The sequence below is a fragment of the Chinchilla lanigera genome, unplaced genomic scaffold (genome assembly GCF_000276665.1).
Source record: "Chinchilla lanigera isolate Chin_1 unplaced genomic scaffold, ChiLan1.0 scaffold00056, whole genome shotgun sequence".
Lineage (NCBI taxonomy): Eukaryota > Metazoa > Chordata > Mammalia > Rodentia > Chinchillidae > Chinchilla > Chinchilla lanigera.
Genome location: NW_004955457.1, coordinates 12,156,674 through 12,179,765, shown reverse-complemented (window position 1 = coordinate 12,179,765; position 23,092 = coordinate 12,156,674). Strand labels below are relative to the sequence as shown.

The 23,092-nt window shown below is 41.0% G+C and overlaps 1 protein-coding gene across 1 annotated transcript in view; it reads left to right on the top strand.

The window, feature by feature from the left end:
* The window catches only part of Fam117b (family with sequence similarity 117, member B), a gene marked incomplete in the record, with an annotated part of 73,474 nt that overhangs the window by 849 nt on the left and 49,533 nt on the right, over positions 1–23,092 (top strand).

Here is a 23,092-nt window from a genome sequence, read left to right as displayed (position 1 = left end):
CCCGGCTCCGCCCCCGGGCCGGCCCCTGCTCGCGCGGACGCGGGTGCAGCCGCGGAACCTGTGCCCCGGCGGGTGTGTGTTCCTCAGAACCCGGCGGCCGGCAGCCTCCGGTTCCTAAGCGCCGTCCCTAGGGGTGAGGCGAGGGCTGGTTTGTCACTCTGCCTGGTGACGTGGACAGTGCTCCGTCGCACATGGGTGCTGCTCGCTGCTGCTGTTCCGCAAAGCACTTCCGAGCCGAGGACTGCGCGCCGTAGCTGCAGCAGTGGGAGCCCCGAGGACGCAGGGACGGCGGAGCGTAGCTTTACCTTTCCGCAGACTCGATGAAGGGGCCGCGAGAAGTTAAGCAGGAGCCCTGCAGAAGGCCTCTGGGTTTTGTCTGAGGGCCTGGGTGGTGTAGTTCTGATACGCTGTACTGATGCTTGTGCTTCTAGCGTTCCAAAACAAAGCCCAGGGTTTTTTTCTCTCGTTAGTATTTTAAGAGACCTAAAATTTGCCGCTGTTTGTATACCTGAGGAAGAGTGCTGCATGGAGCTGATGGGTTCTGATGGCGTCATTCAAAAAGGATAACTGGAGCAATTCAGTGTGGGAAGTGGGAAGGAATAAGATTCATCGCGACTCTCCTTTATGCCAGCACCTAGTTCAAAAAAAAAGGTGGCTTTTACATATGTGTTGATAGTAGTGCCAACGTACGTTTTTGTTTAGGGGAGTTTCTGTTAGACTCTTACGTTTAGAATGTTGGGAATTTCAGGGCAGTGCAGTACTTCCTAGCCGAGATACAGGGGTTTCTGAACTGGAAAGTAGGGTGAATTTTTATATTTTTTATGAAAGGTTTTAGACATTTCTTTCTTGGGGAAGAATTACCCTGAAAAATGATTCATAGTGTAGTCTGACTAGATGTAGAGTACTATTTTAAACATCTAGAAAATGCAAAAGTAGTTAAAACTCTGATTATTAAAAGTATGAGCTCCCCCCATCACTTACTGAGCTGCTGTGAGGCAGGTGATTTTTCCTGCCAGATCTCACGTTAACCCTCGCAGTAGCCTTTAGATGGGTTAAAGTAACTAGTGGCAGAGTTCGTATTTGAACTCTGTGGTCAGTCGTACTCCAAAGACCCGGTCCTCAAATGACATCAAGGAAGCAGCTTCATGGTGTATAAGAGAAAACCGGGGAAGTAGATAATACACTGGAATTATTTGTACTTTGATTTTGAAGCAGCTCTTGCCCAGTGGGCAAGATTTCCTCCAGTTTTCCTTTGACCTTCTGAAACCAGCCTGTTGAGTCTGGAGGAGGGGAAGAAGGGCCTCGTGAGTGGGCTGCAGAGGTGGCTGCAGAGGCGGCAGGCCCCCAGTCTGGTTTTAGAATCTTATCATTTTAGCAGCCATTCGACACTCAAAGCAGAGAAGCAGCCCGAGGAGAATTGGGTTTAAATGAAGTATTAGCAAAACCTGGAGGAAGGTGCTCTTTTCCTCCCAATTCTAGGGGCTCTTTTCTGGAGGCTCAGGCTCTTTGCCCTTTTTCTTCGTGTTTTCCAGAGCTGCTTTTACCAGGTGTGTCACTTCCTGGAGTATTCCTGCTGTAAAACTGGTTATCCTCTTTAGCGCCCCCATCCAAAACAAAACAGGAAAACGGAAACTTCTAATGCAGCACTGTCAACTGGGTGGGAAGGAGACTGCCTGTTCTATTAAGTCTTACTCAGATGTAAATGTCTTATAGTCCTTCTGTGGAATGTACTCCTGTTTCAGTCTAGTGAACATTATGCAGAATGAGGAAAATGTTTTCAGATTTCAAGTCTTTGTAGCACACACTATAGGTACTGTAATTGCATCATTTGTTCTTCGGAGTGACTGTCTCACCAGTCTACCTTTTTGGTTGCCACCGGTTTACAGGCTCAATAAAATGCAAAGTTCTTGGTGTAGAAATATCTCTGTGCTTCTGTAAACTTGATGTGATCCAGGTTCTAACATTCATTTAGATCAGGCTGCTGGCTTCTGTCTAATGGAAAAACCAGTTGTCATAACCTTTGTTAAGGCTTCAGTATCTCAGAAACCCTAAATTGAAGTCTTAGGAGCTCTACTTAGTTGTTTCTTTCTTCTGGCGATTGAGCTAATCATTGTCTGACCTAGAACTGATCTAAACTTTTGTCTATGATAAGATAATCTGAGCGCCCACCCTTTCAAGTATTTTAAACATTCCACCTTCCGGTGCTTGCCTTGTCCATAGCAAAGTGGTTTGTCATTAGGTACTGAGATGTGCTTAGAAAAGGTTACTAGGCAACAGTGTTAACTTTTTTCTTTTACCTTCTTTTCTTTTACCTGGCTTTGTCTTATTCAGTAAAATGTCAGAGAGACAAGCCCAGGGAGGTTGGTGCATGCCTGTAAGCCAAGCACTCAGGGAAACTGAGGCAGAAAGAAGCAAGTTTGAGCCCAGCCTGGGGTAACTTTAAGAAAAGAGCTGGCATTGTAGCATGGTACAGAGGCCCTGGGTTCAGTCCCCAGCACCGCTCCAAAAAAAAAAAAAAAAAGCAAAGCAAAAACCAAAGAAACCTATTTAGAACTTTAGACTTCGTCAAAATTCAACTAACAGCCTAAAGTTTACCTCACCAAAAACATAAAACAGTTGATTAACACGTGTTTTGTTTGGTGTATGTACTATATATACGGCAAAAAATACACAGAAACCTCAAGACACCATTTTTTTGTGGAAAATGCAATTTTGAGATGAATTGCTCAGGTGAAGAGGATCGGTGTCTCAGTCTGTACTTGAACCACTTGAGGTCACTGAAATCACATCAGGTGGTGACGACAGAATTATTACAGTAATACAGTAATACCAACTACAGTTTTATGCAGTTGTGTATTATATTGCATCTTCACCCTTGTGTGCATTTCTCTTTACTGAGAATGGGGCTGTGTTTGGCCTGTATTTGTAAGGTTTGATGTTAACTTTTTATAGGTTTATGTATATTTTATGGCAGTAATAGAAATAGTGCTCTACATATAACAGTAGAAATTGAGGCGGTCACTGATATTTTATGCCTTTGTTCATATTTAACATTTAAAATTTATTTTTGATATTTTTAGGCCGTGCTCTTTGAGCTTTTTCAAATTGTCACAAAATTTCCAAAAAAATTCCTCATAAGGACCCATGCATAACTGGACCTGTGCAGCTCAAACCTATGTTGTTTGAGGGTCAACTGTATATTAACTGTAGTCACTTTCACATCTTGTCCTCAGACTCTCTTCTTACTGTTCCTGACTTGTTTGTAAACATAAATAAAATATTTTCACCGAGTTCCCGGAGCCATCCTAGAATATACCCAATGTGTGGGGTGATCTTGGACCTGATTACAGCTGAATTCTCATAGTGAGCGGCTAGAGAGTAAGGTAGTGCTGTGGATGTAAGCCTGTTAGCTGTGGAGTCAGCTCATTGGGTAGTTGGGGTCAGAATCACCTCGAATGCTGGAACATCCATTCAGTGTCCTGAGGAAGAATTGGGTTGGGGTTGGAAACAGGCCTAGGCACTTGTTTCCAGGCCCTACACTAGGCTTCCACAGATCTAGTCTCCCACCCTTCCTCTCTAGTGAGGCTGAGAGACACTTGCAAAAAAAAATGTTGTAATAGGAAATATAAAAAAGGAGAAGTTTGGTTACTTATAGTAACTATTCTGCATATTTTATATGCAGCCCAAGACAGTTCCTCTTCACTCATTGTGGCCCAGGCTAGCAAAAGGATTGAATGCTCAGTGAAAAACAGTCACTAGAAACCACCAAGGAAAACAGTTCAAAAACTCATTAGAAAAAGGGATTATTACTGTACTGATGTGTTATTTTTGCAGTGTGGCTTGTACGTTGACAACAGGTTTTGTTCCTGGCAGTCTTACCCTCATTTTGCATGAATTGTCTGTGAAGTTGGTCTTTTTTGGGGTGGGGGAGTTCCGGGAGCAGTGAGGAGAGGTGCATTTCTCCAGACTCATACTCAAAGTCAGAAGGTAGGGTGTCAGAGTTTTCATGTTTGTGTAAGGATATCGGCTTTCTAGTGTCTGGTAAAGTACAGAGCTTTGACAATTCAGCGTGTCTAACAACTGGAGGATGCTGCTAATTTCACACCTTGGAGGGAATCCTTTTGCCTTGTGATGTCTGTGTTTTGCAACTGAGGATGAAGCAGTGTAAAACCTTACTATTCCTTTTGGCTGGTAGAATTTCCACTTAAGTTCAGTGCTGTAAGTTTGATAAACTATTTGCTGTGTTACTAACTATCCAGTTGAAAGATGTATAAATGACAGGGAACTGTGAGACTAAGACTAGTCACATAAAAACAGCCATATAAGTATGTAATATGTGTGTTCTGAGGCCTGGAGAGAGAATGAATATTCTTCCACCTGACACAGCTTTTGATTTGGGTTGGTGAGAAACAGGACTTTGCAGGTGAATCTTAGAGGTATGAAATTTTTCCTGTCATGTTTAGTCCTCTCTGGCGTAAAATGTAGGACATAGACGGGAGGATGTTGGACAGAGGAAAGAGATGATGCATATCTGTAATCCCAGCATGGAGACCGTGTCTTGCTAAATTGCCAAGTTGCCCATGCTGGGCTCAAACTTTGAATCTTCCTGCCTCAGCCTCCCAGAGTGCTGGGATGTTAGGCATGCACCACTGACCTCAGCTTGCAGGTATGTCTTAGTACTTGATGGTTTGAGTACGAAGTCTACTTGGAAGTAATTTTTCTACTGAATATCAAAAGCACTTCAGGTTGGAGGTGTAGCTCAGTGGTAGAGCACTTACTTAGCTTGTACGAGACCCTGGGTTGGATCCCCAACACCCCACCCCCAAGTGTTCCTGGATGGGGGGTTCCTGTGGGCTTTCTCTCCAAGGCCTGGGTGTCCTGAATAAAGAATTGGACAAGATACACAGGAAAGGCATCAAAGTTGTACACTGAAGACAGAAAAGAATTATGCTGTACAGGGCTAGAACGAGGAGGTGAAAAGACTCCTAGCAGCCCTGAGGATGAAACAAAAAGGGTTCTGTAGTATCCGACATATCTGGGTTTACCTCCCCCTCATGCAAATAAGGCATGTGGATGTTTGTCCCATCAAAAACTCAGCCTCAGGCCAGATGTTAACTGTCCTATGAAAAAGTTCACTTGGCCTCTTGCCAAATGTAAATAAAGGTCAGAATCATCATTGTTTAGTTTTACATACATGTAAATGAAGGATTGAGAGTAGCATCTTCTGATTGGCCCTGTGAGCAACACCTGATTCAAATGAAGGTGAAACTAGCACTTTTTTTGATTGGTGCACAGTTCTCAAGAGCCATAAACCTGACATCATTTTGGGCTCCAGCTTCTGCACCTGTTTGTTAGCCCTGGTTTTTATGACCTTTGGTGCATTCTGCCCAGTTGGTTGTCTGGTTTACTCCAGCACTGATCTTCTGCTTCAAAAGGAAAAGCATTTCATCTTTTAGCCTCTAGAATTGCTACTGTTGAGAATTTTGGTGCCCTTCTGATTGCTGACCATGTGTGTGGTGTATATGTGCATTTTCTCCGTGAAAGTGTTACCAGTATTCTGACATAGGGATTATTTGGTATGAGGTGTTTGGGTTGGTTGTTTTCTGTCTAGTGTATTGATTACTCTGGGCCGGGGAATGTACCTCTGGGCCTTTTCAATCCAGAGATACTTCATTTCTTGGGAATTTTTCTTCTGTCATCCTGCTTTCTATTACAGTGTCTTTGTTTTCTCTTTTTACAACTGCTGTTACCCAGATGTGATAGTGCTTGGATTCAGACTTTGCCCATTTCTGCCCTAATTTTCAACTCTTTTATTTTTATTTATTTATTTTTTGAGATAGGGTCTTACTATGTAGCCCAGTCTGGCCTTGAGCTCACGGAGATTCTCCTGCCTCTGCTTCCCAAGTGTTGTTTTGCTTGTCTAGCATATTTATTTTATCCTGTATTAATTTTATTGATTTTTACATTTTGGCTATCTAAATTTCTTTTTTCATTATTTCTTTTTTTTTATTAGTCCATGTTTCCAGTATATAATGATTACATTCCTTGTGAGGGATTGATACATGTATATAACATATTTTCCTTCTTTCTGTCATCCTCATTTTCAAATCAAACTTTCGTTCTGTTTTTTTCTGGGACAGGATCTTGCTATATGGTCCAGCCTGATGATGAACTCACTATGTAACCCTGAACAAATCTGCTAACTTGCCCAGGCTGACCTTCAATTTGCCATCCTCCTGCCTTAGCCTCCTTAGTTGCTGGGATTAATGGCATGTGCCCCTGCAGTAGGCATTTGAATATTCTTGTATATACTTTGTGAGTTTATTTTATCTGTAGTGTAAATTCTTAGAAATGGAATTTCTTGGTCAGAAGATGTACATTTTTTTCTGTTGTCAAATATACTTGAGGAATTGTTGTCAGTTGACCCTATACTTTCCCCCATCTTCCTTTGGATACTTTTTATAATTCCTTTATTTCACTCAGCTATTAGGTAGACTTCTTGCTCTGTTCTTAGTGTTGTGCTGGAGCCATCCTGTCTGGCAGAATTTCTGAATGATAGAAATGTCCTGCATCTGTGTAGTCTCGCGTCACACAGTAGAACCTTCTGTTAACATACTCTTCCTGCCTTCCAGCCTCTGTGCTGTCACTGCCAGATATTTTTTATCACTGTTTGAAAGCTTACAATACCTTTAGCATTTTCACCTTAGATGTTTAATTACCTTTTAAAGTAATTAAAAATAGGAAAAATGGTTTCATGTCGTCTAAGTGAGTTGTACAGTACCTACCTTTTTGAGTCTAGCTTCATTCATTTAGCATAATGTATTAGAGATTCATATATCTTGTTGCATGTATCAGTAATTTGTTTTTTTTATTGCTGAATAATAGTTCTTATATGAATATACCATTTTGTTTTCCATTTAGCACTTGAAAATATTTGGGAGTATGCGGTTATTATGAATAAAGCTGCTGTTGTACATAGGCTTTCTGTTTTCCTGAACATACTTTTTGTTTTGTTTTGTTTTACCTAAGTTCCTAGGAGTAGTTGGATGTGTTGGCATACATGGTTAATCACAACTCTTGTACTTGGGAGACTGAAGCAGGAGGATCACAAGTTCAAGTCCAGCCTGCACAATTTAGGGAGACCCTGTTCGGTAATAAAAAGGCCTGGGGGCTGTAAGCTTAGTGGTAGAGCACCCCTGGGTTTGATTCTCCCTGTACCCGCTCCAAAAACCCACAACAGACAAGCCTTAAAGTGAGGTTGTTGGGCCACATAGGTTTACAAAAAACTACCAGTTTTCCAAAGTGACTTTTTACTAATATTTTGAGGGTTTTTCATTTGTGTTCCTGAGGTATATTGGTTTGTTGTACACTATTAATGTTTTCATCTGGTTTAGATAGCGCAGTAATACTGGTTTCATAAGATAAGTTGAGAAGTATTCTCTTCCTCATCTATTTTCTGGATGAGATTATGTGGCATAGATGTTATCTCCTCTTCCTCTTTCTTAGTACTGGAAATTGAACGCAGGGCCTTGTTTTGAGCTACAATTCCAGTCCCTCTTCCTCCATTTAAAATTTTTTTTAAAATAATGTATTTTGAGACAGGGTCTCACTTGTGTAGTTTCCTTAGTGAAACTATCTTGGCCTGAAATTTTCACTAGAGAAGATTTTAAACTATAAATGTAGTTTAATAGATGCAGGACTATTCGGGTTATTCATTTTTTGAGTGTTTTGTAGTCTTTCAAGGAAGTGGGTTAGCTGGGCAGTGTGATACAAGACTGAGATCCCAGGACAGGGTAGGCAGAGACAGGAGGATTGCTGTGAGTTTGAGGCCAGCCTGGGGTATACGAAGGGAGACCCTGTCTCAAAAAAAAAAAATTAAAAAATCAAGGAAGTGGTTTATTTGTGGACATGAAATTGTGGTATTTCTTTATTCTTTTAATGTGTAAGGGGTTGTGGTGTAATCCATCCCTCCTTTCATTCTATCTCATGTTACAAATTTGTCTTTTTTTTCTCCCCTTGGTAGTCCAGCTGGAGATACACAATTTTTAAATCAACCCCAGAACCAGCTTTTGGGTTCATTTACTTTTTTGTTTCATTGATTTCTGCTCCTCTCTTTCTTATTCATTTTACTTAATTTGCTTTTTTTTCCCCCTAGAATTTCAGATGAAGAGTGAAATTTTTCTTTTTTTTTTTTGGTTTTTGAGACAGGGTCTTGCTGTGTAGTTCAGGGTGGCCTTGAACTGGGAACAGTCCTTGTGCCTCAGCCTCCTGAGTCTGGGATTCAGGTCTGTGCTACCATGCCTGGCTGAAGGCTGAAGCTTTTGATTTGAGACCTCCTTTTCTGATAGAAGCACTTACAGCAATACAATGCATTATTCTCTAAGCAATTGTTCCAATTCATCCCAAAAGCTGATATGTCATATTTTCATTTTAATTCAGTACAAATATTTTCTAGTATCCCTTGAGGCTGCTTCTTTGAGTCTCAGATTATTTCTGAGAATGGTTTTGTTCAACTTGTGTTTGGGGATTTTCCAGATACAGTAATTGGATTCCTTGTCACAGAATATACTTTGATTTCATTTATTCTACATTTTTTTAAGGCTGTGATCTCCTTTGACAAATGTTTCATGTATCAGTTCCATGTGTATTCTTTTTTGTTGGATAGAGCATTTATTTGTAAATACCAACGAGGTCAAATTAACTGATAGTGAATTTTAGGTCTCATTTATCCTTGCTAATTTTGTCTACTTGTTTTATGAGCTACTGAGCAAGGAAACATTGGATTCTTAAGATAAATTAGTGGATTTTCTATTTCATTTTTCCATTCTGTTTTTGCTTCATGAATTTTGAAGCCTTTTTTTAATAAATGTGTATTAACATGTATTATTATATCTTTCTTGGTGAGTTGAATCTTTTACCATGTAAGTTCCTCTTTCTCTGACTTTTCATGTTCAGTAGTCTACTTTGGTTAATATTTGCAAAATCTATTTTTTATGTTCTCTCTGTTACTACATAGTTTCATTTTTTCTGTATTGTAAAGGACAACCTTGTAGTCAGGTGGATCTTGCATTTTTTTAAAATCAGTCTGACTTCTATTTTATTACTGTGTTTAGACCATTTACATTTAATGAAACTATTCATATATTTGGATGTAGGTTTATTACTGTTTGTTTTGTTTTCCCTTTTGTTTTTTTGTTCCACTCTTCCCCTTTCTTACCTTTTTTTTTGGATTACTTTACTATTTTTTATATATTAATCCATTTTAGTGTGAGATTTGCCTCAGAAGTACATCAGAACTAGGGTGAGAAAAAGAAGGCCCCCTCACTCACTCACAAATTGAGGTGTAATGTCTTAATAAAATATTTTTAAAAATAAAACATCTTAAGACATGCTCAATGAACTGATTAGAGCTAGGATCTGGCAAGACCAAATTAAGAGTGAGATGTATTATGTAAGTGCCAGTTTAAATCCTGTTTAAAATTTTTAATTTGTTCATTATGCATGATCTCAAATTACCAATCCAGTAAGTTATTTTGCACTCAGGATGAGTGCCTACTTTGCCTATTGTAGTAATCCTGGCCTTGTTTGTATGAGACCAGTCTGCAGGAGTTGCTTATGGATTTCTCCATGGATCATTATAGTTTTCTGTTGATGATGTAATAAATGACCACAAATGCAACAACCTGGAAAACCCAAAAAACCTGTTTGTTATCTCTCAGCTCTGTAGGTAGAAGTGGAGGCAGGAGGGGTCTGCACTTGTTCTCTGCTCAAGGTCTCACAGGTCACGTCAAGATGTCAGTTGGAGCCAGGCGTGGTGGCGCATGCCTGTAATCCCAGCACTTACAAGGCTGAGGTAGGAGGATCATTGTGAGTTTGAGGCCAGCCTGGGCCACATAAGTGAGTTCAAGGCCAGCCTGAACTGCATAGTGAGACTCTGTCTTAAAAAAGACCAAAAAAAAAAAAAAAAGATATCAGTTGGGATGAGTTTTTACCAGCAGACTTGGTGAGAAGGCACTACACAGACCTTTTTTTTTTGGTCTTTTTGAGACAGCGTCTCACCGTGCAGTTCAGGCTGGCCTTGAGCTCACTTGGTAGCCCAGGCTGGTCCCAAACTCTCATGATCCTCCTGCCTCAGCCTCCTGAGTGCTGGGGTTACAGTCATGCACCACCACGCCCGGCTGTCCCACAGACTCGTTCATATGGTTGTTAGCACCCAGACCATCGAGGTTGAAGGACAGAGATGGATGCCTGTGTTCTTACTGGCTGCTGGGGTCATTCTCTACACCTTGAGGCTACTCTCAGGTGTTTCCAGGTGACGCCCTCAATCTTCAAAGCCAGAAAGGTAAGAGCTCTGTCTCTTGCTCTTCTGCAACCAGCCAGAGAAAACTGCCTATCAAAGGTACTAGTGATTAGATTTGGCCCATTTAGATAATCCATCTTTGAATTAACTCACCATTAACTGATTAGTAACTGTACATTTGGAAATCTCTTTTTGGCATCTAATATCATCAAGGTGTGAGCTCATCAAATTCATACTCCCGGAGATTAGGACAGCAGATCCTGGGGACTGTTTAAGGATTCTGCCTACCACAATCAGTTGTTAAATCAGTAGAAAATAATCAGATTTACCACGCAGAATTAGTTGCCTACTCAGAGTGTACCTTATAATTGACATACTGCAAACAAAAACAGCTGTGAACAATGCATTATGGCTGCATTTGCTGACTAAAACTTGGTGGAAGAATATTTTTTGTATAATTTGTATTTACACAGTTTGCCTTGGTAAAATTGGGCATCATAGTAGTTGTTAGGAAAATTCTTGATGATATTGAAAAATTTTGATTTTTTAAAAAAATGATTGTCTTTCTTGCAAACTTTATATTGAAAGCAGTTGAACAGAAGGAAATGATTTTAGGAAAATTTTTAAAAATTTGAAATCATTTAAATTAATAATTTAGAAAATTAATAAAAATAAGTTGACTCAGTGGAATTTGCAGTGAACTACTTTGTTGATAGAACATTTATTAGTGTTACACATTCACATACACACCATTCTCACACACATAACTGCAGGTCTGAGGCTGAGTGGGGGAAAGACATGAAGAATCAGAAACTCACCTGCTACTTATTTTTTTTAAAGAAATTATATTTGTATATATGTACATTTATATTCAGGAAAATATAAGGTACTGCTGGTCAATTTTCACTGGTTGGTGGGGTGGAGGAGTATATTGTAGATAACTTCTACTCTCTATTCATTTGTTTATTTTACTATTTGGAAATACCACATTTCCTTCTCTTAAGAGGGTAATCAAAGATGTATTTTTATTGTAGCAGTGTTTTAAAATGAAGCTTGAATTTTTTTAAAAAAAGGATAAATAAAAATGTATGCTTCAGGCCTCTCTTAGTAAGTTTTGTTCTTGAGGCACTTCAAAAAAAGCTTTCAGTGTGTGTGTTCTCTATTTTGATAAGAGAAGTGATGTTATTCTGTGCTTGAATACAGTAGTTACATTTAGAGGGACAGCTGTGCCAAGGTCTCTTTGAATGGTAGTTCTTATGTTTTAGACCAATTTCAAGGTGAAGTCTAGCCATTTGGCCTTACAGAAGCAGTGACACGAACCTTTTACAGCTTTCAGTGATACTAACAGCCAGCTGTGGCACCTGCGCCCAGAGGTTTGCCATCATTGGTTTAGGGACTAAACACACAATTTGAGATCTAGTTGAAGATCTGATTTATTTCTGCTAGGTTTCAGTCTTTGGTGGCCTTTGGAATATTGGCTGGTGAGCAGATACTAATTGGTGGCGAAGTAGATGTATCTAGCATGGCTGACTCACAGAAAAGTGTACTGTAGTGAAGTTGTTGTCAGGAAGTTCTTTTAGAAACAGCTCACCAATTAAACATACTCCAGGTCCTCCTTGCCTGGAACAAAGAATTGAATGAGACAAGCCAAAAATGGTGACAAAATTTATTTGAAAAGTGAATGGTGAAGGGGTAAGGGAGAAACTTGGTCTGCAGAGCAAACTTGGGCTGAACAAGAAAGGAAAAAAGAACAGCATAAATGAAAGTACACCCTGGTTTGGGAGACACAGGGTGGGCTACCATGTACAGTCAGGAGAGGAGGCACCTCACTGAGTCTCCTGTCTTTTTTATGTCATCGACATCTCATGGGAGTCCATGAGAGGTTCTATATATGGGGGCCTGGGATTTATTTGGCACTGTCCTGGGATCTTGTAATTAAAAGGTCCCACTTATTTCCCCAGCCAACTTTGCCACACCTTATCTGTTGTCTCAAAGTTAGAGTGGTAAGGGGTGGTAGAGGTGGTAGAGTAGTGTAAGAGTACATAAATACCAAATCATTATAGACGCAAACACTCAGAACAGCTAGATTGTAAAATTTTTATGGAGAGATACTATATTATTGTGCAGAGCTATTCTACATGTAAACTTTGGTTTATCTAGAATCAAAACATTTAGACAACACAGTATCTACTTTTTTAAAAAAAGACATTAGTAATCTCTTCTAACATAGGATGTATTTAAAAGAGTTATTTTTAAAAATGGTTTATAATAGATTTTTGGGTGAAGTAATATTTGGATGTATGCCTCATATATTAGATGCATGCTTCTAAATTAGGTTGTATTTATTTTCATGAATATCATGCCCAGAGAATGGAGTGTTCAGAATTTAACATTTTACAGTATTTCTAAAGGTAGGATTTCAGCTTGTCTAATTTTTGTTGTTACTGGTTTGTTTGTTTGTTTACTTTTTGAGACAGGGTTTCACTTCACAGCCCAAACTGACCTCAAACTTGGGATCTTCCTGGCTTAGCTTCCTATTTTCTAATGCTATGGTGGTCCTTATTTTCTAAGGAGCTTTTCAGTGCCACTTCATAAGGAAACCCATGAATTGCTGTTTGTATTGTCATAGTGTTAATAAAAATTAACAGAATAATCAAGAGAGGATAAAGTTTGATTATTTGAGGGGTGAACCAAGAATGTCTGGCCCCTAAATTCTCCAGTTTGGTTTTCTGGAAGTTACTTTGGCTGAATCAAGCTTGAGTTATAAAATACTATTCTTGGAGGTATTTTGGCCAAATGGAACATAAGGAAAAAAATGTTCTTCATATTGTTTCTAATAGGTTTTTCGGGCATGTCATTGTGAAAGTGTTTTCTCAAATCACCCTTTAGAAAAAAAATTAGATGAGTCTTGCTTTTTTTCCTTCTCTTTGAAAACCATATCCTTTAGGGCTTTGTTGGATCAAAAATAGAGCAGCATTTGAGCAGATTGCTTTACTGTTTAGTTTGTTGGATTTTCCCTTTGTTTGGTGAAGGTGGTAGTATTCTAGACTCCTAGTTGCAAATGACAACCCAGTTTAAACTAAGTAGAATGACAGTATAATTGAAATCCTTGAAAAACCAACAGCACAGAGAGACCTGGCCACAAGGATTAAATGCTTTTCAGGACACTTTAACTTTCACAATTATTTGCCTGTTAGCTTCATTCTAAACTCCTGTCTAAATCAACATTTATTTTTTTGAGATAGAGTCTCACTGTGTAATTCAGACTGGCCTTGAACTTGTGATGATCTTCCTGCCCCAGCCTCCTGAGTGCTAGGATTACAGGCATGTGCTGCCACACCCAACTCAACACATATTTTTTGAATACGTATTTTTAAGTATGTGGTAGATGGTACTTTAGTTCCTGGGGAAATAAGTGATGAAATAAGACAAAGTCTATCCTTAAGGAGGACACGTTTAGGGCCATTTTTCTATATAGAGGGAACAGGGCCACAGGGCTTCTAGACTTACTTTCGTCTGTAACAACATGAGGCAACAGGGCTTCTCCATCAGCTCTGACTGGAAGAATTCCAGGGAAGGACTCCATTAGATGTATGCCCACACCAGAATCAGTTAGTGCACCTAGATGAAGTATAACTGTGAGCCTTGTCATGTACTCCCAGAATGTTGGAAGGGATGTTGGGAGTGAGTATATACCAGGTGGCAAATTACTAGCTTCTTCATGGGGTTTGCTTTTTTTCTGAAGTTTATTCCTTATGTATCTTTGAATAAATTTCCCAGATAGGCTAAGATGTAATAGTTTTGAAAGTGTTGATCTTTCTCCTAGTTTTTAAATCTAGAGTACTTATGATCTTTATTGTCATGTCCAGTGAGCCAGACAAATAACTTAATGATTTAGTGTATTCTATCTCACATAATTCACCATGACAGGTAACTTGTAGTTTATTATAAAGATGTAGTTTTGAAAGTTAGTGCAGTGGTGTTTTAGTTTGTGTTCTACCAATAGAAGACACTGAGACAAGGATTTCTTGTGCTCAAAACAGTTTGTTTAAGAGATTATCCCAGGAAAAGATACTGGAAAAGTAGCATAAAGATAGGAAGGGGGCCGGATGTGGTGGCACATGGGAGGCTGAGGCAGGAGGATCGTTGTGAGTTCGAGACCAGTCTGGGCTACAAAGTGAGCTCAAGGCCAGCCTGAACTGTATAGTGAGACCCTGTCTCAAAAAGACCAAAAAAAAAAAGACAAGAAGGGGATAGAAATCAGGTGCATTGTTAAGTAGTACACCATGGTGCCCACTGGCCTCAGGCCCACCTAGCACTTTCTCATAAATCATGTAGAATATATATTCTGGATTGCACCCAGGATTTGGAGGCAGATTTATTTATGTCAGTGAGCACTGTATAAAATTGCCCCATTGAGAGATAAATTGTTTAACTGCCGCCTCTTACCCCACAGTGGTTGAAATTTTGGGTGGTGTTAACACTTGAGCACTTACTGCTTATCTCTCTGCCAAGCTGAAGTGTGCTGCTTTAGCTTTTGGAGAGCTGCTGGCAGAGACACGGATCCTGAGAAATTATCTCAGAAACCGACCATAGAAATAGGAGTTGGGTGGGGCATTACAGATTGAACTGTACATGAATAGTTGTTTTTCCTTTGGTTTTCATCAGAATTCCCATATATTGACAGATTAACATAAATGCTTGGATTTGTTATGACTCACTCTAGTTCAGTTTATTTGTTCTGGTTTAGGGTAGTTAACGCTTTCTGCTGCCGTGAATCCTACAAATTTTATTGCTTTAACACAACAAAGATTGATTATGGCCAGTGTGGGTTGGGTGGCTCTCTGGCGAAGCTGACATCTAATCAATGACTTAGAGACAGGAGCTAAAACTGTGCTATCTCAGTCCTTTCTTCAGTCTTTGGGGCAGGGAAGACCCAAGGAAAAGTATACCTGCTCTTATTTATGTATGGCTGGGTATGCTACTTCCTTCTGCCCACAGCATAGTTCCACATCTGATCGGAAGAGAGGCTGGGATTATGATGAAGCACTGTTTCTCTGATCCATTTGGCCGTGATTTATAGTATATTATTACAGTTGTTCAGTTTTACTATTATTGTTGTTAATCCTTTGCCTTTGATTGATTGATTGATTGTCTTTTTCAGACAAGGTCTACTTTGTAGCCCAGGCTGGTCTCCATCCTCCTCCCTCAGCCTCCCAAATGCTGGGATTATAGGCATGCAGCACCACACCTGGCCTTTGCCTAATTTATAAATAAAACTTTCATCATGGGTGTATATGTATAGGAAAAAACCTCATAGTATATATGGGGTTTAGTATTCTGGGTTCAGCCACCGAACTTTTTTGTATTTCTGTATCTAAAATAGATTTCAATGAATGTTGAATAAATGTCACAGAAGGTAAGCAACTCAAGAGGACAAATAAGGAAGTTAGGTTCAGAATTGCTTGTTCCTCACTCTGGGTATATAAGGTAGGCAGTTCCCACACAAAGGGGAGAGAATATGGATGTTAACAAGTACAACATGAAAAGTACATGACTGATATTAAGGTTCTAAAGTATCTATTGAAATGAAAGATGTAAATTATGTTTACTTTTTGTATTTTATTCCTCTACTGTCATTCTTTGAAGACTAATTTTAACATACAGGTTTTATTGGTTGCAAATTGATCTGTTTATTTTAGTTAGGGTTTTTGGCCAGGCCTGGTGGCATACCCCTGTAATCCCAGCACTCAGGTGGCTGAGGCAGGAGGATCGCTATGAGTTTGAGGCCTCCCTGGGCTGCAAAGTGAGTTTAAGGCCAGCCTGAACTGCATAGTGAAACCCTGTCTCAAAAAGGAAAAAAAAAAATGTAGTTAGGATTTTTAAAAATTTTTTTGCAAAAGTTTTTTTTTGTTTTTGTTTTTTGTTTTTGTCTTTTTGAGACAGGATCTCGCTGTGCAGTTCAGGTTAGCCTTGAGCTCACTTTGTAGCCCAGGCTGGTCTCGAACTCACAGTGATCCTCCTGCTTCAGCCTCCCGAGTGCTGGGATTACAGGGGTGTGCCACCACGCCCGGCCTGCAAAAGTGAAAGATTACGACAGAACCCCAAACATACTTATGAACTAAGACAGTGTGAACTTGGGTGATAGTTGGCTGATGCTAGAAGACTAAGTCCTTACATCATCACAAAGCATTTCCTGTTACTGTTTGCTTTGGGCTTTAATTTAGTGGGAAAAAAATTGCTAATGCTTGCTCTAAAGTGGTGACTTAAAGGCCAGCTATTTCTTCAATGTCTTAGGGCATTTACTTGACTTTTCGTAAGGAACCGTCTTGAAAGGGTTATATCTAACTTCTTACTTCCTTTTCATGCTTCAGATGATCCAATATGATTTCTTCATAATGATGATTTTATTGAAATGGAACTTGAGAGGGGTACAATGCCCTCTATGTTAGATATTTCAGATGTTTTTTTCTGTTTAATCCTCACAGCAAGTCAGCGAGGCAGTCTCTTTGTAGGTTCCTGAAATGATCTTGTTTCCCAGGTTACCATTTAGTACTTATTTTTTTTCTTACGCATTTTCAGCTGTGTACCCATGTCTTTAATCTGTCTGTGTATGATTACTTCTAAATTTTTCCTGCCATAACTCTAGACCTACTTTTGTATATATACTAATGCATTAAACTGCGTAAGTCTCAATTTTATATCTTACAGCAGTATCAAACTTTGTGGGCTTGCGACTGAACGATTATCTCCTAGTTGCTAAAGCCTGAAATGGGAAACATATTGTTGAGTACTCTTTACTATGTCTAGGTTCTGTGCATATACATTTTTGTTTAATCCTCACAGCAACCCTATTTATTTTACAAATGTGGTAAGAGAAGTTTAGGACATTTAAGTAATTTAACCAGGTATAATTGATAGAGTTGTATTTAAGCCAGGTCTGTATAGTTTTCATTTCCTTTTACTACCTTGTCTTGCCCTTCTGTTTCCTTTTTTAAAACATGGGTACAGCACAGATATCCCTAAGGGAGCCATTGATACTGGCCTCTTGATTTGCTCTGAAACATTTCATGTTTCTTGATTCTGGTTACCTTGCTCATTTGGTTTATTGCAGTAGCCACTTGACAATCTTTTGACACATTTCTTCTCCATCTGTACCAGTACCCAGAATTCTCTCTGAAATGCAGATCTGATTATGTCATTTATGTCATTTTGCTACAGCAAGCAGAAACACTGAAATGACACCCAGGATTTAGAGGCAGATTTATTTATGTCAACGAGCACTGATCGGGATCATTCCCAAAATATCAAGCCCTGATCGCTGGTAGTCTAGGGCTTATATGGGATAAGCAGGCCAGAATTACAGAGGCACAATGGCTTGTCAACCGGGGATTGGTTATTACAGTATGCATCATAGTGACCAGCTATGCATCACCGTGACCAGGCATTTCTAAGAGATGGAAGCAACAGGAACTGGAACAGGAACTGTCAGCTGGGCAACTGAAGTATAATGGAGCAGGGGGCATTTTCTGCTGTTTCTCCTCTGTTTTAGTTTCCCCGGCAAATCTTGCTGGGCATGTTACATGTGATCTTCTGAGACAAGCCCCAACTAGAAGCAGTTCTGTAGTGCTACTCTGGCAAGGGAGTGAAGGAATTAATCTGATCTAGGAGAGTGTCCAATGTGCCTTGGATGCTCCTCAAATCTTTATCATTTGTAAGGGCCTTACTGATTATTTCTGTTTTCTCAGGCAATCATCCATAGAGCTAAGGCAAAGCAAGGACTGGGGTAAGCAGCCTGAAAAGGCACAAAAATCAAGGGGAGTAATGCATTGCAGTGTAGAGCAAACGTGTGAATGAGGTCCTCAGGTTTTAGCAATGCATGGACTGGTCAGTGACCAGAGTGACGAAAGCAGGGCTTTGAGTGTGTTGTCTCTTCAGAGTGTGCTGTGTGGTCCAGTAAATTCTCCAGCTATTGTAAAGCTGGATTTCTGAAACTTGGAGAGGTAGTTAATATGTACCTGGGTTATATGTGTGTGCAGGAGTACCTATAGGTATACTTGCTCTTTTAACTGGTTACAAGCTGTTTTATAGGATTATGTTTTATTTCTGTGTAATCTGTGTATATATCTTTAAGTGGGGAGAGTCCACTATATTGCGTGAGGTCAGGGCCAGTGACATAGACGCTGAAGCCTGACCTGGCTGCAGGGGTACGGGTGCCAGTGCTGTGGCTTGAGTTTGCAGAATGAATGGTGGGGACAGGTATGGCTCCGATCTTCCAGGAGTTCTGGGTAAAGTTTTTCTGGCCAGGGTTGATGTTTTTAGTTATTTGGATCCCTGGAGAGGGGGTTTAGGCCTCTGGACCAAATTATTCTGTATTGGTGGCAGGTTTTCAAACAGCAGCAGGAAGCAGTAGCAGAAGAGTTTAGGCTAAAATTGCTTTGTCCAAGGTGGTGACAGCATATCTAACCTATCAGCCTTTATTCCTAACAGAGCTACTTCCATCTTTAAACAGGATATACTCAGCATCTGTAGTAGTCTACAGTTATTCAGGAGGTCCAGTGCAGCATGTGGCATTGGAGAGTTAGGTCTTGGCCTAAGGTGAGTTTGTCAGTTTTCTTGATCAAAAGGATAGTGGCTGTTAGAGCACGGAGGCAAAGCGGGGAGGCAGCCCTTAGAAACCACATCCCAGTATTTGCACAGGTAGGCCACTGGGCGCTCCCAGGGGCTGACAGTCTGAATAAACATCATTGTTCTTGTGAACTCAGGGATCCAAATTCTGTGGAAGCCAGCAGCTCCAAGAAATTTGCAAAGTTTTCTTCTTGTAGCCATTTTCTGCCAGATATTGCAGCAGATCCTTTGTGCCTTTTCAGTAGGCATACTGGGCATCATTAATCAGAAGTGCTTTTTCAAAGAGGAAGCAAATTTTTTCAACCTCTGGAAGGTTGAGTCCCGGTCAGTTGCAAAGAAGGGCTGGCTGACAGGAGGCAATCAAAAGCAGAAGAAGGCATTCTTTAGGTCCAGACAGGTGTACCAGCAGGCTATAGGTGGCAGAAAACTGAGGCAACGTATATGGAGGGCATTCATGGTGGCATTGTCAGCTCGGAGATCTTGAACTGGCTTTATAGGCAGGAGAGATGTATTTTAGCAGTTTGACAGTTTATAGACATTTTGCAGTTTTGAGATCTCATTTTGCTTTTCTAGAGGACTGTGACGGAGCTGGAAGGGACAGAGAAACAGGCTGTCCCAGAGCCAAATCTGTTGCTAGGGCCTCCCCGAAAATAGTGGGAGAGTTCTCAAACCCTTGTGGCAATTGAGTAATAGTCCAAAAAAGGGTGTATGGGTTGGGAACTGCAGAATGCAAGGTGATGGCTGCATTGTTGATGGCATAGAGATCTTGCTCAAGGTGATTAACGATCATTCAGGTTGATGTGTGGCTGGATGCTTGTTTGTGCTTCCTGTGACATTTGACAGCAGTGAGGGCGGGGTAGTCGCAGTGCGGCAGCATGGTTGATGGCCAGGCCCGGAGGCAAGTCTTTAATTTATACCTTTGGGAGGAGAGTTCAGAATTTCAGGGTTGCGGTTATCTGCCTCAGGTTGATGCAGGCATCATCATCTCAGGAAATAGTCAAAATTGAAAGTGCAGGGTTAAATGAGAGGGAGGCTGATTGCTTGGTGCAGAGGAGACAGTCGCTTCTGTGGGGACTGACTTATACAAGAATTCATGTTGGTGAGATGTCCTCCCAGGCTGAAGTTTATGCCTCGAAGAAGGGATGAGAGCAAGAGTCACAGTTGCCCTGGTGATGGTAACTTTGACAGAGGGGACCTTACAAGGCAGAGAGTTCTGTTCCATTCTGTTCCATTGTCTACCAGGAAACTCACAGGTTTGCCCCTGACTTTTGTTATGACCGCAGGCTCTCAGTGGCCTAATTTGGTAGAGCTTGATCTGTCTTAACCATCCAGGCCCAAGAAGGCCAGGAGAGGTTCAAGTTGAGGTGGGCCTGGAGAGTTGGGTTTCTTTGTGTCTCACAGACAGAGGTGGCATTTATTTTTTAGTGTCCATAGTCCTTATAGCAGGCTTCTGGGTAACAGTGGTTAGCTTTTGACATATTGATGGGCTTTTTGGGCTTTTTACCCCTCTTTGATGTCTTTGAGGAGCACTTGACTAATTTTAGGTTTGTAGGTAGGGGCGACCTTTGGGAAAGGCCATGGCAACTCATTCATCAGAGCTGATAGTCTAGTTTTTCCTCAGCCAGAATGTGGAACTCAGAAGGAATTATTGACAGTCATCTATGGTGGGTGTTAGATGATGCCATCTGACTGGGATAGGCATAGCCGTGAAGCAGAAGGTTTGGGGAGAGGCCCTGTATGGCTGAATGTAGGCAGTGGCTAGCTAGAACCAGCTCAGGTGGCTGGAAGTAGATGAGTTGGGAGCAGGGAGTAAAGCCAGGTATAGGTGTAGGCAGTAACTGTGGGGGCTGATGAGGGTACCAAGGCAGAATTTGCAGGAAGAATGGGTCTCTTTCCTTTTTTTTTTTTCTTTGAGATGCAGGGAGTGTTTGGTTTTATTTTTAACTCTGTAAAAGCCCTTTTTCTTGCAGACAGGGACTGTGGGTTTTGACTAATTAATTACCACCTCGGATTTCCTACTTGTGGTTGCCTCTCAGAGTGAGACCATTCAGATGCCTGCCTGTGTGCGCCCCTTGCAGGGATTTAGGTGTGACTTAGCTAAGGAGGGTGTGGTGCCTCCATTATGACATGTCAGTCACCATGGAACTGCAGGTGAGGCCCTGTTACGGTTTGTGTCTGAATGTCCCCCCAAAGCCTCATGTAGTCATGGGGTGGGCTTCTAGTTTGTGATTGATTCATGGTCCAGTGTTGGAATTATGAATGTGAGTGCTACAGCTGCCCTGGGGCAGATTGTTTGCATATAGTGTAAGGGAGAGAAAGAGGCTGCTTGCCACAGCACCTCCTTTTTGCCCTTGTTGCTTTTGCTATCTTCCACTGCCATGAACTGTTGCCCTCTGCCATGTGCCACTCTGCCTTGGAGCCAGCCAAGTACGGACTGAAACCTCCACAAACTGTGAGCTAAATAAACCTTTCCTTCCTTAATTTTGGGTGTCAGGTATTTTGCCTCAGCAATAAGAGAAAAGTAACCAAGACAGGACCCAATCAGCCACCATGACCAGTGCTTCCCAGTCTTGGTGCACAGATGGAGCAGCCTATTGCTTATGCTGTCTGTGCCACTCACTTACACATTCATTCAGCAGGCACTCAGAGGTTAAACATTCCAGCCCCCTTGCCTTGAGGGAGATCCTGACTAATGAGAGTTGATCAGGCTCCCTTTGTGCTCTAGCTGAGCAAGCAGACAGATTGCATCCTCCTCCCTTTGGGGTCTAATGTCAACTGCTTGATCAGGGAGTCAGGAATCCTCTTCCAGACCTCTGAGGGGACTCGAGAAATCTCAAGAGTGCACCTTCCTATTGGAACCTTGCTTTTATCTGTGAGGGCAAGGACTGGTGACCAAAGAGGTCAGCATGGTCAGTCTTCCCAGCCAACGCACCAGCTGCGGTGGCAAGCAGAAACACCAAAATGACACCCAGGATTTGGAGGCAGATTTATTTAACATTGGATGGGCACTGACTAGAAATCAGTTGTTTCTGAAAATGTCAGGCCGTGATCTCTGGTAGGTTTATATAGGATAAACAAGCCAGAAGCACAGAGGCAGAATGGCTTGTCCATTGGGGATTGGTTCTTACAATATGCATTGTAGTGACCAGCTATGCATCACAGTGACCAGCCACTTCTAAGAGACAGAAGCAACAGGAACTGGAACAGGGACTATCACCTGGGCAACTGAAGTATAATGGCTGAGGGGGGGCATTTTCTGCTACAATTTCTCTTACTGCCTTCAGAATTAAAAAAAAAAAAAACAAAGTCCTTGGCACAGCATGTAAGTCTTTCTCTGGCCATTTTATCATCATATTACATTGTACTTTAACCATTATAAATGTGTATTTAGTTTCTAGAACTATTTCACCATCTGTTTTATCCTTTTTATATGACTTTCCTTATTCCATCACTATTAAATTCTCAGTTTTAAGAATTGGATCAAATACTACTACTTTTCTTTTTCTCAGTACCAGGAATTGAACTCGAGAACTTGCGCTTGCCAGGCAGACCCTTGTGCCACTGAGCTATAGCCCCAGCCCCTAAATACTACTTCTTTCATGAAATTTCTGCTTGCTTTTTTAGGTATTTCTTTCCCTTTCGGGTTTCCCTCATTTGTGGCCCTTAGCACCTTTATCATTCCTTTTGTGGTAGGCAGCTTCTGAGATGGTTCCTAATTGGTCCTGCCTCTTGCTGTATACACCTTTTGCATTACCCTCCCCTTGAGTGTGAGCAGCACCTATGGTAGTGGCTCAGTTCTCACAAAAAGAATATAGCATAAGTGATGGGATGTTGTGTCTGAGGTTTTACTGAAAGATTGTCTTAGTTTTTGCTCTGTCTTTCTTGATTGATCACAGAATTCTCACTCGGTGAGGGAAGCAACTTGCTGTCTTTACGTAATCCTCTGGAGAGGCCCTGTGGCTAGGGAACGATAGCTCTAGCCAAGAGCAGTGAACAAGGACCTGAAGTCTGCCAGTAGCCATATGAGTGAACTTGGAAGTAGATCATCTTCCATTTGAGTCTTGGTAACTGCCCCAACCTTGATTACGTTCTATGATAGACCCTGAGTAAGAAGCACAAGTTAAATCACACCTGGTTTCTGACCCCAGGAGTGTATAAGACAAT